This window comes from Caloenas nicobarica, chromosome 4, assembly GCF_036013445.1.
Source record: "Caloenas nicobarica isolate bCalNic1 chromosome 4, bCalNic1.hap1, whole genome shotgun sequence".
In the NCBI taxonomy this organism is placed as follows: Eukaryota; Metazoa; Chordata; class Aves; order Columbiformes; family Columbidae; genus Caloenas; species Caloenas nicobarica.
This window is the reverse complement of record NC_088248.1, coordinates 24,421,486-24,434,931: the sequence shown is the minus strand read 5'-3', so window position 1 is coordinate 24,434,931 and position 13,446 is coordinate 24,421,486.

The following is a 13,446-nucleotide window of genomic DNA, read 5'->3' as shown; positions in this document are numbered from 1 at the left end:
TTCTTGTTTCCAGGCATTCTTACTTGTTCAAGGGTTGTCCGAGTTTCAGGGGGGATACACACTGTTCCGCCCCTCCACCACATACCCAGGAGCTTTACTTCCGAGGGTGGAGGCTGCACGTTCTCTGCTGGGACCTGTAGCCCTAAACTCTCCAAATGAATGATTATTTCTATTTGCCCCACCACACCAGTGTCAGGGCTGCCAATTGGTATATCATCGATATATTGGTATACCTTAACTCCCTTTTCAGGGATAACCTCGGCAGTCTCCTGTGCCAGTGCATAGTGAGCGGTGAGTGGCGATATCCCCGAGGAAGGCGTGTAAAGGTATACTGCACCCCTTCCCAAGTAAAAGCAAAACAGTCTCTATCCGCTTCCTCTAAGGGAGCCATAAAAAAACGTACCTTTCACATCAATAGTTGCTAAGATTGGGTGGACTTGTTCCTATATGGTGGCAATTAGTTCAGCCAAGTTGGGCACAGCAGCTGTTAAGGGACCAGTATTGGCATTCGGGTGCTGATAATCAATTGTTAATCACTACTTCCTCTTTGGTTTGTGGACTGGCCACACAGGGGAGTTATAAGGTGAGATGGGATAATTATCTCTTGCTCCTGCAGCTCGGTTGTCACAGGAGTTATTCCTGCTGGGCCCCTAAGGGAAGGGGCTGAGGTTTGATATTTACAATTTTTGAAGGGGGCAGTCCTGGCGCAGGTTGGAGTAATCACACCGAGACAGGTGGGAGGCCGAACACCCACTCCTTCCCCCCGAGTCCACCCAGGCATGCCGTTTAAGTAAATCAAACCTGAGAATGTTTGCTGGTAAATCTCCTAGGATCATAATAACCTCTACTGTAGTGTCATCTCCACGCAATCAGCCCTTAACCTGAGCCGTTGGCTGGGGCCGGGAATTTCCAAACAGGTCTGTGACCCAAATCTGGTTTTTATCAGTGACTATTCCATTGCGTTTAGCAATGTCCATTCAGAGAGCTGACATTTGAGCACCCGTGTCAACTAAAAAGGTAACTAGGGTCTTAAAGGGACTGAGAAGGAAGGCGATAATCAAATCACAGTTTCTGTGAGCCTTCTTAAATGAATCCACTGGCCGTCTGCGGGCTCGCTTACCGTGGGCGGCACATCTCGTTTCCTGCCCACAGGTCAATCAGATGTCTCCCAGCTCTGCCCTTATGCTCCCTCTAGCGGGCAGTTCATTTTTGTGGAGTATCTTCCATGTCCTGATAAGCTTTTCCAAGGACATGGTAGGCATTTGGTCCATCACTTCTCAGGGGATTCCCGTCTGTATTCCCTGAGCCCACAAAAGGTTTCTCTTTGTCTCCAAGACACCTAAGGGAGTTCGATTTACCTGCGGTTCCACTCTCCATACAGCGGCTTTTGTTTTTGCAACTCCTCCATAAAATTGGCAAAGTAACAGACTCTTAAAACGACGTTTTAAGGTTTTAAAAGTAGCGTTTCTTATTCAGCACCGAGGCCAGACTGGGGGCGTCCCTCCATAGGTCCACCACTGACTAGTTGGTCATACATGGCTTATAGTGACAGAAAAATTACATATTCATTACAATTCTTGGAAACCATTAACTTATTCCACACCTTCTCTAACACAAGCTCTCTGTTAAGTGATGCTAAGCGACATTTGCATGTTTCTCAGTTACCTGTTTTAAAAGAATATGTCATAAATCTATGTCAATTTTAAGAACAGGGTATGATTGCTAAGTACGAAGATTCTACGGTTACAAGGTCTGCTCATACAAAAAATTCTACGGTTACATGTTTGGTTAATCTTTAAAGATTGATACCTTAGTATTCTCCTAAACTGTATGTGTTCTATAATTCCTTAAAATGCAGTCTAATATTTAGAAATACAGGTATCACTCCTGCCATGATTGATTAGCTCCTGAGCCATGTTCCCCCAAGTCATGGCCCGGCTCTTTTGAGAACTGTGCCTCCCTGCGGGATTAGCGTGTCCCTAAAATGGTCTTGCAATTGCATCGCATACAGTTTCAGTGAGTCGGGAAGACCCCGGATCAGGGGAGTCATCCTGTCAGGGTCTGCATTTGACAGCATTGGGGAAGGCGGTTGGGGAACTAGGCACCTGCTGTGCATTAGCTGGAGGCAGCAGACTTTTGCAAACTTTCAGTTAGGTGATTTGTAGTGGGGGTATCGATGTATACTGGGTCTCCCCTTTCTAAAGGGTCCAGCCCCTCTGCCCAGTAGATGGCTCGTTGAGTTAATGACCATGACTCCCTTTGATCATTAGTTGTCAGAAACACTCCAGGCCCCCAATACCCTTGCGCTTCCTCTTCTGAAAGCAGAATTTGATCCCCCACCCCTACTTAACGAAATTCTCCAAATATTTTCTGTTTCTTGGCTAACCTACTATGTTTTTCCTGAATCTTTGATAATTCAGCCACAGAGTATGGTATTGTTTGGGTGGTGACTTGCAGAGCTGCCCCCACTTGGCCTCATGCCGGCAGGGTCCCAGCGGGGTCCCAGGGTTGACCCTGGCATCGCACCAGGGGGGTCCTGGCATGACCCCAGCGTCATGCCGGCAAGGTCCCGGGGTTGACTCCGCCATCACGCCGGGGGGGTCTCAGTGCGACCTCGCGGTCATTCCAGTGGGGCCCCAGGGTGGTCCTGGGGTTGACCTCGGCATCACGCCAGGGGCTCTTGGCATGACCTCGGGGTCATGCTGGCAGGGTCTCTGTGGGGGTCCCAGGGTGGCTGTGGAATCACACTGGGGGGATCCCGGGGTCGACCCCGGCATCACGCCTGAGGGGTCTCGGCATAAGCCCGTGGTCATTCCTGTGGGGTCCTGGGGTTGACCCCGCATCGTGCTGGCAGGGTCTTGGCATGACCCTGGGGTCATGCTGGTGGGGTCTCAGGGCAGTCCCATGGTCACCCCAGCATTACACCATGGGGGATCTCGGGATGTCCCCATGGTCATTCTGGGGGTGTTCTGGTGGGTATTGGTGTAAGCCCAGAATCACGCCAGGGGGTTCTCAGGATGACCCCAGGGTCATGCCAGTGAGGTCCTTGGAGGTCCCGGTGTAAGCCCGGAATCACGCCAGGGAGTTCTCAGGATGACCCCAAGGTCATGCTGGCAGGGTCCCTGGGGGCTCCCAGGGTGGTCACAGCATCACGCCAGGGGGTTCTCAGGATGACCCCAGGGTCATGCCGATGAGGTCCTGGGGGGTCCTGGTGTAAGCCCGGAATCATGCCAGGGAGTTCTCAGGATGACCCCAAGGTCATGCCGGCAGGGTCCCTGGGGGGGCTCCCAGGGTGACCCCGGCATCACACTGGGACGGTCTCTGGGGGGGTCTCATGTTTAAAGCATAGTGTGCTGCTTTGCTAACAGGGTATAGTAACCTGAAACAGGTTGTAGCTATCAAGCATTAAAGCAGTGTGAGTTCTGTGTAAATGAGTGTCATTGCCTCAGTGTGTTTGAGCCAGTTTTTGAGACAGGTTCTCTACATTTTCTAGGCCTCCAAGAACTTGTGTGACTCAAATATGAGATGGGACCAAAAGTTTTGAGGTCTCTTTATATATATGTTAAAATACATATGTTTTTTTTCCTGTGTGTGCATACATATGTATACACACATTTTATTTATATATAAAGGAATGCATGAGTGCCTACTATCTATTAGGAGCATAGTGTGGACATGAGAAATGTGAGTTAATTGTAACAATAGAAATGTTACAGATTATTAGAAGGTGTAGTGAGAAGCAAATTAGTGACTTCTTGTACTCTGTGAGAATGGAATTGGAGTTTGCTGAAACATCTAATAATCTTCCACTGTAATGTACCTGCATGTTAAGGCTCACTGTTGTAGCTACAAACTCCTTACTCCTCTGTTCTCCAACTGCCTATTTCTACAGCTGTGTCTCATCTTTGGAATGTCTGAAATGCTCTTCCCTCTCCGACTTCTGCTGACCTATTCCATGCTCTTGGGAGATGACTCCCTTTTTCCTGACTCCCTGTTGTTTTAAGATTTTGTTTCAGTACTTGTGCATCTGTGTATTATAAGAAATGTGCAAGGAATGCCATCTAGTGGCATCTAGTTAGTGCCAGCAAGCTCTCTTGCAGAGCTTTCTCCATGTTCCATTTAGTGCAGTTGCCCTAAATTCTGATGAATAAGCCTGTTATTTTTCCAACACTTCCAGGAAACCGTGAAAACATAGAAATAACTCTGCATACCCCAAATGCTGGATCTTTCATTATGGCTTGTGGTGTACTAAACGCAAAGCTTGTGCTTGTTCTAAGTTTCAGCAGTCTATATTGTGTGAGGCTTCCCCAGGCCATCTCTTCCCCCTGACAAAGCAAAATCTGAAATACTTCCATCCTTTAGTTGTTTGAAAATCAGGTATGGGTCTAACACCTGAGCTTTTATTGCATTTTAAAATTCAGCAGGGGCAGGTGGCAAGCCTGGGATGTTCCTGAAGGCAGTATGACACTTGGATTTGCTGCAACAAGTTTCTTCAGTATCTTGATGCTGTTTGCTACTGATCTGGGACTGGGGACACTTTCAGAAGAAAACACGTTTTCAGGATCATGAAGGATATGTTCTGAACTTGTTTTCTAGCAGCACATGTTTCCTTCAGCCATAGTGAGAACAGCGAGCAGTTAGTGCTGAATTTGATGACCCAGGGTTTTACTCCAACTCTTCCTCATGCAGCCTGCCCTGAGTGAAAGCAAGGAAACCAGCCAGGAATGTTCTTCACCTGGTGTCTGTTTGCAGCCTCAAGCCCTGCGAGGGGCTCATAGGTTAATTTTGTTTTGGAGAAGTAAGCTTAGAAGTTAGTGGACATGTGATAGAGATAGAGGCCTTCCTGGCTCTTCTTGGCTCTTTTATTGTTGTTATTGTACAGATATGAAGGACCTTAGCTTCAAACCATTTCTCCTCTCCCCTCCTCCTCCTTGATTTATTATTCTATTTAACGATGGCTCCTCAATTAGTGTACCAGACTCCTTTGTGAGCAGGGTTCATCGTGATCAATTGTCATCAAGGCTAGCGTTTAGTACATCCAATCAGTGACATTCTGTATAATGGCTGTGGTATTGACTGATTTCTAATTTTACAGTATGTTGAGCCCTGTTGAACTCTTTTAATATGGTAATTGCATTACTAATCAGTAGTCATGATTTGTGTGCAATTGTGGATTATTGGCATTGGTTGATATCCCTTAGTATTTGTATCTGACTATAAGAAAAATGCCCATGGTGAAACATTTAATATCCACATGGTGGATATCAAATAAATAGAATAATACTGGGAAAAAATACTAAAGCTTTGTATATCAGAGTTTTAAGAAATAGGTTATTAGATAATTTAGAAAGGTATATTCTTTTTATATAAGATAGCTATTAAATACTACCTTTGAAATTTATACAGATGTCTATTTTTTACAGCATATTTTGTAACTACGTCATAAACATTTACTATTTTATACAGTCAATACTGTGTTTAGCAATTATATAATCGTTTGGGTTTTGTTGTTGTTGGGTTTTTTTTAAGTGTTCATCATATAGGGCTACAGGCAGCCTCCTTTACTCATATAATTTATGACTTCACACAAGACATGAGTATGTACACAAATTCAGTAAAATAAACTGTATCATAGAATTGTAGAATACCAGGTTGAAAGGGACCTCAAGGATCACCTGGTCCAAACTTTCTTGGCAAAAACACAGTCCACCATTTCACTGGAGAGATTATTCGAGTGGCTGATTGTTCTCATCATGAAAAATTTTCCTCTTGTGTCCAATCGGAATCTCCTGAGGAGTAACTTGTACCCATTACCCCTTGTCTTTTCCATGTATTTTATACTTCAAATAACTGCTCCATTTGTCTATGTTTTGTCAATTTTATTTTATAAAATACACCTACAAGAGATTATAAGGAAACATTTCTATATAAATATACATTTATGTTAGATTTGAGCTGATTTCTATCCAGATGCTGTCTTATACATTTGGGCTTGTAAATTATTTTTTGCGTGTTGCACTGTCATGCTTTGCATTGTAGGTGTGATGCAGGATCCTGGCGGGTGCATCAAGCCCATAGTTGCACCGGACAGTGTTTCATGTTTCAAATGGGGATTCGTTCCCCTTGCAGTGGGACCAGGAGGTGGCAGCACCATAAGCGTGTATAACAGTGCCATGAGGACTAGAACCTTAATGCTCGTTTGGGAACTACAAGCCTTAAGATTATTCAAGGAAAAAAAAAAAAAAGAGGTGAAAAGATAAATTAATGTATTCGACAGCAGTGTGCTTTGTCTTTCCTTAAAATACTGGCATGAACAGAAAAGTACAGTATCATTTTAAGTGGTAATTTTGTTCTAGTGGAAGCTTAAGTCTATGAAGACATCATGAAGTTCTAAAGAAATACATATATATTTTTTTTCTTTATAGTTTCTCCTCTCCAGGTGTGGCAGAAAGCCAGGCTGCCAGGCCTTGGGGCATGGTGGACAGTAAAAGGAGGTGCCATCCTTGTGATGTGCTCCTGGTGTTGATGCCACAGATTCTCGTGCGTTTGCTGGCTTTTCCATTTGTATTATTTTTGCTCTGAAGATGGTGTCTGCATCCCCACCTGTGCTTGATGCATAGAACTGCTCGGATACTCAAAAAATCCCTTTGATGTTAACACAGTGGGTGAGGATTTCTCAGCAGTTTGCTCAGTTGAACGCAGATGCTTTTAAGGTGATGAAGGGAAGGCCATTGCTGAGTTGCCTTCTGATGCTCCTCTACCGCTGCAGAACTAAGCTTTAAGTATGCTCTTAAATATTTTGTTGTATTATATAAAGGCCAGAACATTAGCAACTTGCAGGAAAAAGCACCCAGATGTCTCACTGAAAAATGTTGAGCTTGATAGAAAGGTCCCAAGGTACCATTTCCAGACTGTCAGGGAGCCTCAGCTGTTGCGCTTCAAGTGATAAAATCCTGCTTTAGATGGGAGGCAAGTGATAACAAAGCTGTGCTTAGGGTAGCCACATGAAAAGCACTGGATGATGAACACCTGGGAATATTTGCCTCTGTGATTTATTCAAGTGACCATTGCATTAGAGAAGGTCTCTCTCCTCCTCCTTTCCCCTCCAGCATTACATACTCAGGTTCTCACCGAGTCACCTCAGCATCGGCACATCTGAGACACTTGAGGTTGTGTGGGACATGTGTGCGGTTTCTGCATCCCGCAGTTGCCTCCACCACAATGTGCTTCCCGTTAGCTGTTCTGTTATAGCTAGAACCCCCTCTGCTTCTGCTTGCTTCTGTTAAATGTCATTCTTGGGTGTTCACATTTTCTCACTTGTAAGGAGAAACTGGGCTTGGGGCTTTTAACAGGGTTTTAACTGTAGCTGGATTACTGAACTCCTAGAAACCTAAATTTCTAAATTATGGAAGTTAAATTTTTTGAGGTGGGCCATGCCTGGGCACTGTGTTTATGAAGAGCACAGTGCTCCTGAGCCCTCACCTGTGCTGGAGATGACACACGAGGCTGCAGCTCCATCAATGCATACCGCCAGGCTTAACGGGTACGTAGAAGCCAGGCTAATTTCAGTGTAAAGAGAAATGGAGGTCAATGACAGCAAAAAGGTAAAATTCCTTAGGTTCCTGGATACAAAGCAAAGCTGAAAACTGACTCCTTGCATAAAGTGTATCTATATTTACAGTGAGCTATGGCAAATAAGCAGTGGAAAGAAAGCACGACCTGCCTGCAGCCAGAAGACAGATGAGAGAGCGCAGAATTCCCCCGAGCAGTTTGCTGGGTACCTGCCTTTCCTCAGCGGTGGGGGATAAAAGGGAGGACCAGGATAACTACCCTGACCCTCTTTATTTCCAACACAATAAAGATATTTACATGACATGAAACTGTTTGATGTTCTGAAGCTGCTTGGCTCTAGTGACAGGAGACAAACAAAAAGCTACTTTTGCATTAGCTCTGCCATACCAGAAGCCAATAACGCTTGCAATAATTTAACCACGGGAAAGTGTGACTGCTGCAGGAGGTGACACTGTCCAGGCTCTCTTCCTGAGTCTGGTCAACACGATTTCCCTCATCCTGAAAACCAAGTTTGCAGCCATGCTCCACATACCCAAACCTCAATAGGCTCTGATAATTAAGTGGGATAAAATAAGCATAGTCAAAGGAATATAAAAATAAGTTGTTCAGAAAAGCAGTGTGGTAAGATGGATGAGAATTTTACACATGCTTTTCCCCAGTCTTTTACTGAATCAAATCCTCTGCCAAAATCATTCGTTACATTACATAGCTGTGCATATTAAGGCAATAACTGTAAATGTGTTCTTACTACAGTCATAAAAATACACTGTTACTAGTGTTGACAGAACAAAAATTAAGAATCGTTATAATTTCTCACAAAGTTCAAAAACGAACCAAAACTTTTTGGATCCATTTGGAGCAACTGGTTTAGATAAACTTGAAGCATATAATTGCAACTGAAGCCTTTTTGCATGCACTGTAGTTTGTGAAATAAATTGAAAAAGATCACAGAATCACAGAATCACAGAATGTTAGGGATTGGAAGGGACCTCAAAAGATCATCTAGTCCAATCCCCCTGCCAGAGCAGGAAAACTTAGGTGAGGTTACACAGGAAGGCGTCCAGGCGGGTTTTGAATGTCTCCAGAGAAGGAGAATCCACAACCCCCCTGGGCAGCCTGTTCCAGTGCTCTGTCACCCTCACTGAGAAGAAGTTTCTTCTCACATTTAAGTGGAACCTCTTGTGTTCCAGCTTGAACCCATTACCCCTTGTCTTACTGTTGGTTGTCACTGAGAAGAGCCTAGCTCCATCCTCGTGACACCCACCCTTTATATATTTATAAACATTAATGAGGTCACCCCTCAGTCTCCTCTTCTGCAAGCTAAAGAGACCCAGCTCCCTCAGCCTTTCCTCATAAGGGAGATGCTCCACTCCCTTAATCATCTTTGTGGCCCTGCGCTGGACTCTCTCCAGCAGTTCCCTGTCCTTCTTGAACTGAGGGGCCCAGAACTGGACACAATATTCCAGATGAGGTCTCACCAGGGCAGAGTAGAGGGGAAGGAGAACCTCTCTGGACCTACTAACCACCCCCCTTCTAATACACCCCAGGATGCCATTGGCCTTCTTGGCCACAAGGGCACAGTGCTGGCTCATGGTCATCCTGCTGTCCACCAGGACCCCCAGGTCTCTTTCCCCTACACTGCTCTCTAATAGGTCATTCCCCAACCTATACTGGAACCTGGGGTTGTTCCTGCCCAGATGCAAGACTCTACATTTCCCCTTGTTATATTTCATTAAATTTTTCCCCGCCCAACTCTCTAGCCTGTCCAGATCTCGCTGGATGGCAGCACAGCCCTCTGGCGTGTCAGCCACTCCTCCCAGCTTGGTGTCATCAGCAAACTTGCTGATAGTACACTCAATTCCCTCATCCAAGTCATTGATGAATATATTGAACAGTATTGGTCCCAGAACTGACCCTTGAGGCACTCCACTAGATACAGGCCTCCAACCAGACTCCGCCCCATTGATCACAACTCTCTGGCTTCTCTCCTTCAGCCAGTTTGCAGTCCACCTCACTACCCGATCATCCAGTCCACACTTCCTCAGTTTTGCCGTGAGGATACTGTGGGAGACGGTGTCAAATGCTTTGCTGAAGTCAAGGTAGACCACATCCACTGCTCTGCCATCGTCAATCCACCTTGTTACGTCTTCATAAAAGGCTATGAGGTTGGTCAAACACGACTTCCCCTTGGTGAAGCCATGTTGACTGTCCCTGATGACCCTCTTATCCTTGATATGTCTTAAGATGGCACCAAGGATAAGGTGTTCCATCACTTTCCCAGGGATGGAGGTGAGGCTGACCGGTCTATAGTTGCCCGGGTCCTCCTTCTTGCCCTTTTTGAAGACCGGAGTGACATTTGCTTTCCTCCAGTCCTCAGGCACCTCTCCCGTTTCCCAAGACTTGGCAAAGATGATGGAGAGCGGTCCAGCAATGACTTCAGCCAGCTCCCTCAGCACCCGCGGGTGCATCCCATCTGGACCCATGGATTTATGGATGTCCAGATTGCTTAATTGCTCCCTAACCCAGTCCTCATCAACTGAGGCAGACTCCTCCATTGCCCTGCCTTCCTCTGGGGCCTCAGGGGTACGGGGCTCCTCAGGACAGCCTCTGGCAGAGTAGACAGAGACAAAGAAGGCATTCAGTAATTCTGCCTTCTCTGTATCTTCTGTCACCAGGGCACCCACCCCATTCATCAGTGGGCCTACGTTGCCTCTGGTGTTAGTTTTATCTGCCATGTATTTGAAGAAGCTCTTCCTGTTGTCCTTGACCCCTCTCGCCAGGTTTAACTCTAAGGAGGCCTTAGCTTTCCTAGTTGCCTCCCTACATCCTCTGACAACAGCCTTATATTCTTCCCAAGTGGCCAGCCCCTCCTTCCATGATTTGTAAACCCTCCTCTTCCACTTGAGTTTGCCCAGCAGTTCCCTGTTTAACCACGCAGGTCTCCTGGCTCCCTTCCTTGACTTCCTGCGCGTCGGGATGCACTGATCTTGAGCTTGGTAGAAGCAGTCCCTGAATGTTAACCAACTATCTTGGGCGCCTTTACCTTCAAGCAGCCTTGCCCACGGGATTTCCTCCAGCAACTGTTTGAAAAGGCCAAAGTCGGCCCTGCTGAAGTCCAGGGTTGCAATTCTGCTCGGTATTCTGCTCCCACCACAGGAGATTCTGAACTCCACCATCTCATGGTCACTGCAACCAAGGCAGCCCCCCACCTTTACTGCTTCGACCAGACCCTCCTTGTTAGCGAGGACGAGATCCAGCAGCGCACCTCTTCTAGTCGGCTCCTCCACCATTTGCATCAGAAAGTTATCGTCAATGCACTGGAGGAACCTCCTAGACTGAGGCTGGCTGGCTGAGTAGTCCTTCCAGCAAACATCAGGGTAGTTAAAATAAGATGCTTATATGAAAATGTTTTCTCCCAGGTTTATCAACTCTGATATATTGTATAGGGATGCTTCTTTCTCACAGTTTGCAGTTTTAATTGAAAAATACTCCCCTATAAAGTATGACTACCTGTGTGCACATAAAACAAGCCTTCAAAAAATGAAAGCATGGAAAATGGTTAAAATTACTACTTTTTCTGTGTCTTCTGTGGAATTGTGCCTTACTCATGGTGAAAGTATGGTCTTAGTGCTTGAAAGAAAAAAGTTGTCCTCTCTTAGAGAAACAGGCCCACTGGTAAAAGTGAGGCAGAGAAATTGTATGTTCTCAGAGGCTAGAAAGCAAACAAATAAAATGTGATTGATGGAATTAAGTCGAAACTATTTTATCAGTAGATAAGCCATCAGTGGTTTACAACAGTTCTATCTTGTAAAAGACAAAGGCCACTTGGCAAAGAGAGCAAGCTGGTTTTTTTTTTTTTAGATAAGTCAAGAGTTTTTGCAGCTAACAGCCAGCTTTTCTGTGATGTGAGTGCAAAATACCCGCAAAGGATGAACTTCAGCACATTTGCGATATGACTTTGCCAACAGCTTTAGGAGAAGGCTGTTGGGATAGCAAGCATGTTTCTTCCCTGCTGACCCAGCCAGAGAAGGTGGTTATTCAAGCAACTCAAGAACAGAATTAATTTTTTTTCCAATTTAACATTAATGGCTCTGTAAATTACTCATGCAAGCGTGGAGGGGAAATGTGGATACAGTAAAATAAGTTGCTTTTTACATGTGAGTCTTTCCTCCATGCTGCTTCTCTTCAGTTTATAGAGTGTGGCTGGCTGTGCCTAAAGCTGCCTCCCCCCAAAATTCCTTTTGCTGGTGTTTTTTGCCCCACTGGTGTATAATGAGGGACAAAACAGTCATCTTCCCCTGGTCCAAAACACACATGTTAGTGGAGATTTCTTATTCCAACTATTCGTTTACGGAGCTTGCAGACAGCAGTAGTAGGTACAACAGTCAGGCTATTGCAGCAGAAAAGCGATGCCTTAATTCCAGGAGAGAAATGTTACAAGTAGAGGTCTCCAGAATTTTCTTCTGATGCTTCAGGAACAGCGATGGATTTCAGCTCCTGTGACTCAGGAATTTGCCATATGCCACCAAATTTCACACACACTGTGCTAAGTCAAGACATGTTCGCATTTCACTAAAAGAGAGGCCAACAAGCACGTGGTCTAAGTCAAACAAATTCTTTATTTTCAGTTTTTAGGGTTGTTGTCATCAAACACAAAAAGCTTTGCCTTGCATGGGATTATCTATGTAGCAGTTCTTGCTTCAGCTGGCAATTTTAGATGTTACTATCTCAATGAAGATACTGAAACGCAGTGGACACAAAATGTGTGATACGTTACTGTGAACATGGTATTGTTTTCCTCAAGAGCTAAACAGTTTCCACTGTTTCTCCCTGGGCTTCATCTGTCCTTTGGATGGAGACTCCTGCTCCTTAATGCCAGGTAAAAGCAAACAAAGCAACCACTCCCTTTGGTCTCTGCCTTTTGCCCGCAAGATGAAAATTCATGAGCAAATACTAAATGCCCTGTATCACTTTTTGCTTGCGAAGCAACAGACAAAATACAAATTTAAAATAAGCTACCCGCAGGTGTGTGTGCTGTGAAGAGCACTCAGTTTGGAAAGTAATGTCCTTCTGATTTGTTTCTGTTCCAGACTTTGGGCATTCTTAATTGACTTGGATCCATGCACCCCTGTAATATTTGAAAACCACTTGTAGCACAGCTTTTATGTTAATGTGTATACGGCACTGATAGCCTACTGCCTTCAGTCCTAACTGGGTGTTTTGGGCACAATCACAACTAAACACTTTGGGGGATAAAAATACTTAAGTGCTGGTTGAAGATCCCAGATTGTTTCTGTGGTTGTTGTGCCCATTGAGGGATCATCCTGTTGCTGCCTCAGAGAAATTATCCAAATAGATAAGTGGGAGGAGAAGTGAGACGATGAGAGCAGAGGAGACTTGTCTCCGGTGGTGCAGTGCCAGAGCCAAAAATAGGAGCCAGTATTCCACACCCCAGTCCACATGACCCTCCTGGAAATAGTTCTTAGGGCCTTGGAGTCTAATTCCAGTTTTTCCAATGGACTTGGCTCTTAGATACATTTCTGTCCTCTCAAATACTGAGATGGAAATCAAATGTCCCTTTTCTAGAAGATGCCTATGAATGCTGCATGCAGACATTATGCTGACAGCCTTTTTCCTGGAGGAAAACATTCTTCCCTTCCTTCAGGATGCTTTGGCAGGGCTGCCATCCCTCTTCTACTTCAGCCTCTTTCTGCTAACACTGCTTTCTCAGCACGCCAAGTGCTATACAACTGCTGACCTTCAGGCCTGGGCAGATAAACCCTCCTCTAGCTGGTTTCCACAAAGTTCTATTTCTTTTGGCGTGCGCACCTAGTGCCTGGTCCAGTAGCCTTGGGGCTGGTCCCTCAGTGAATC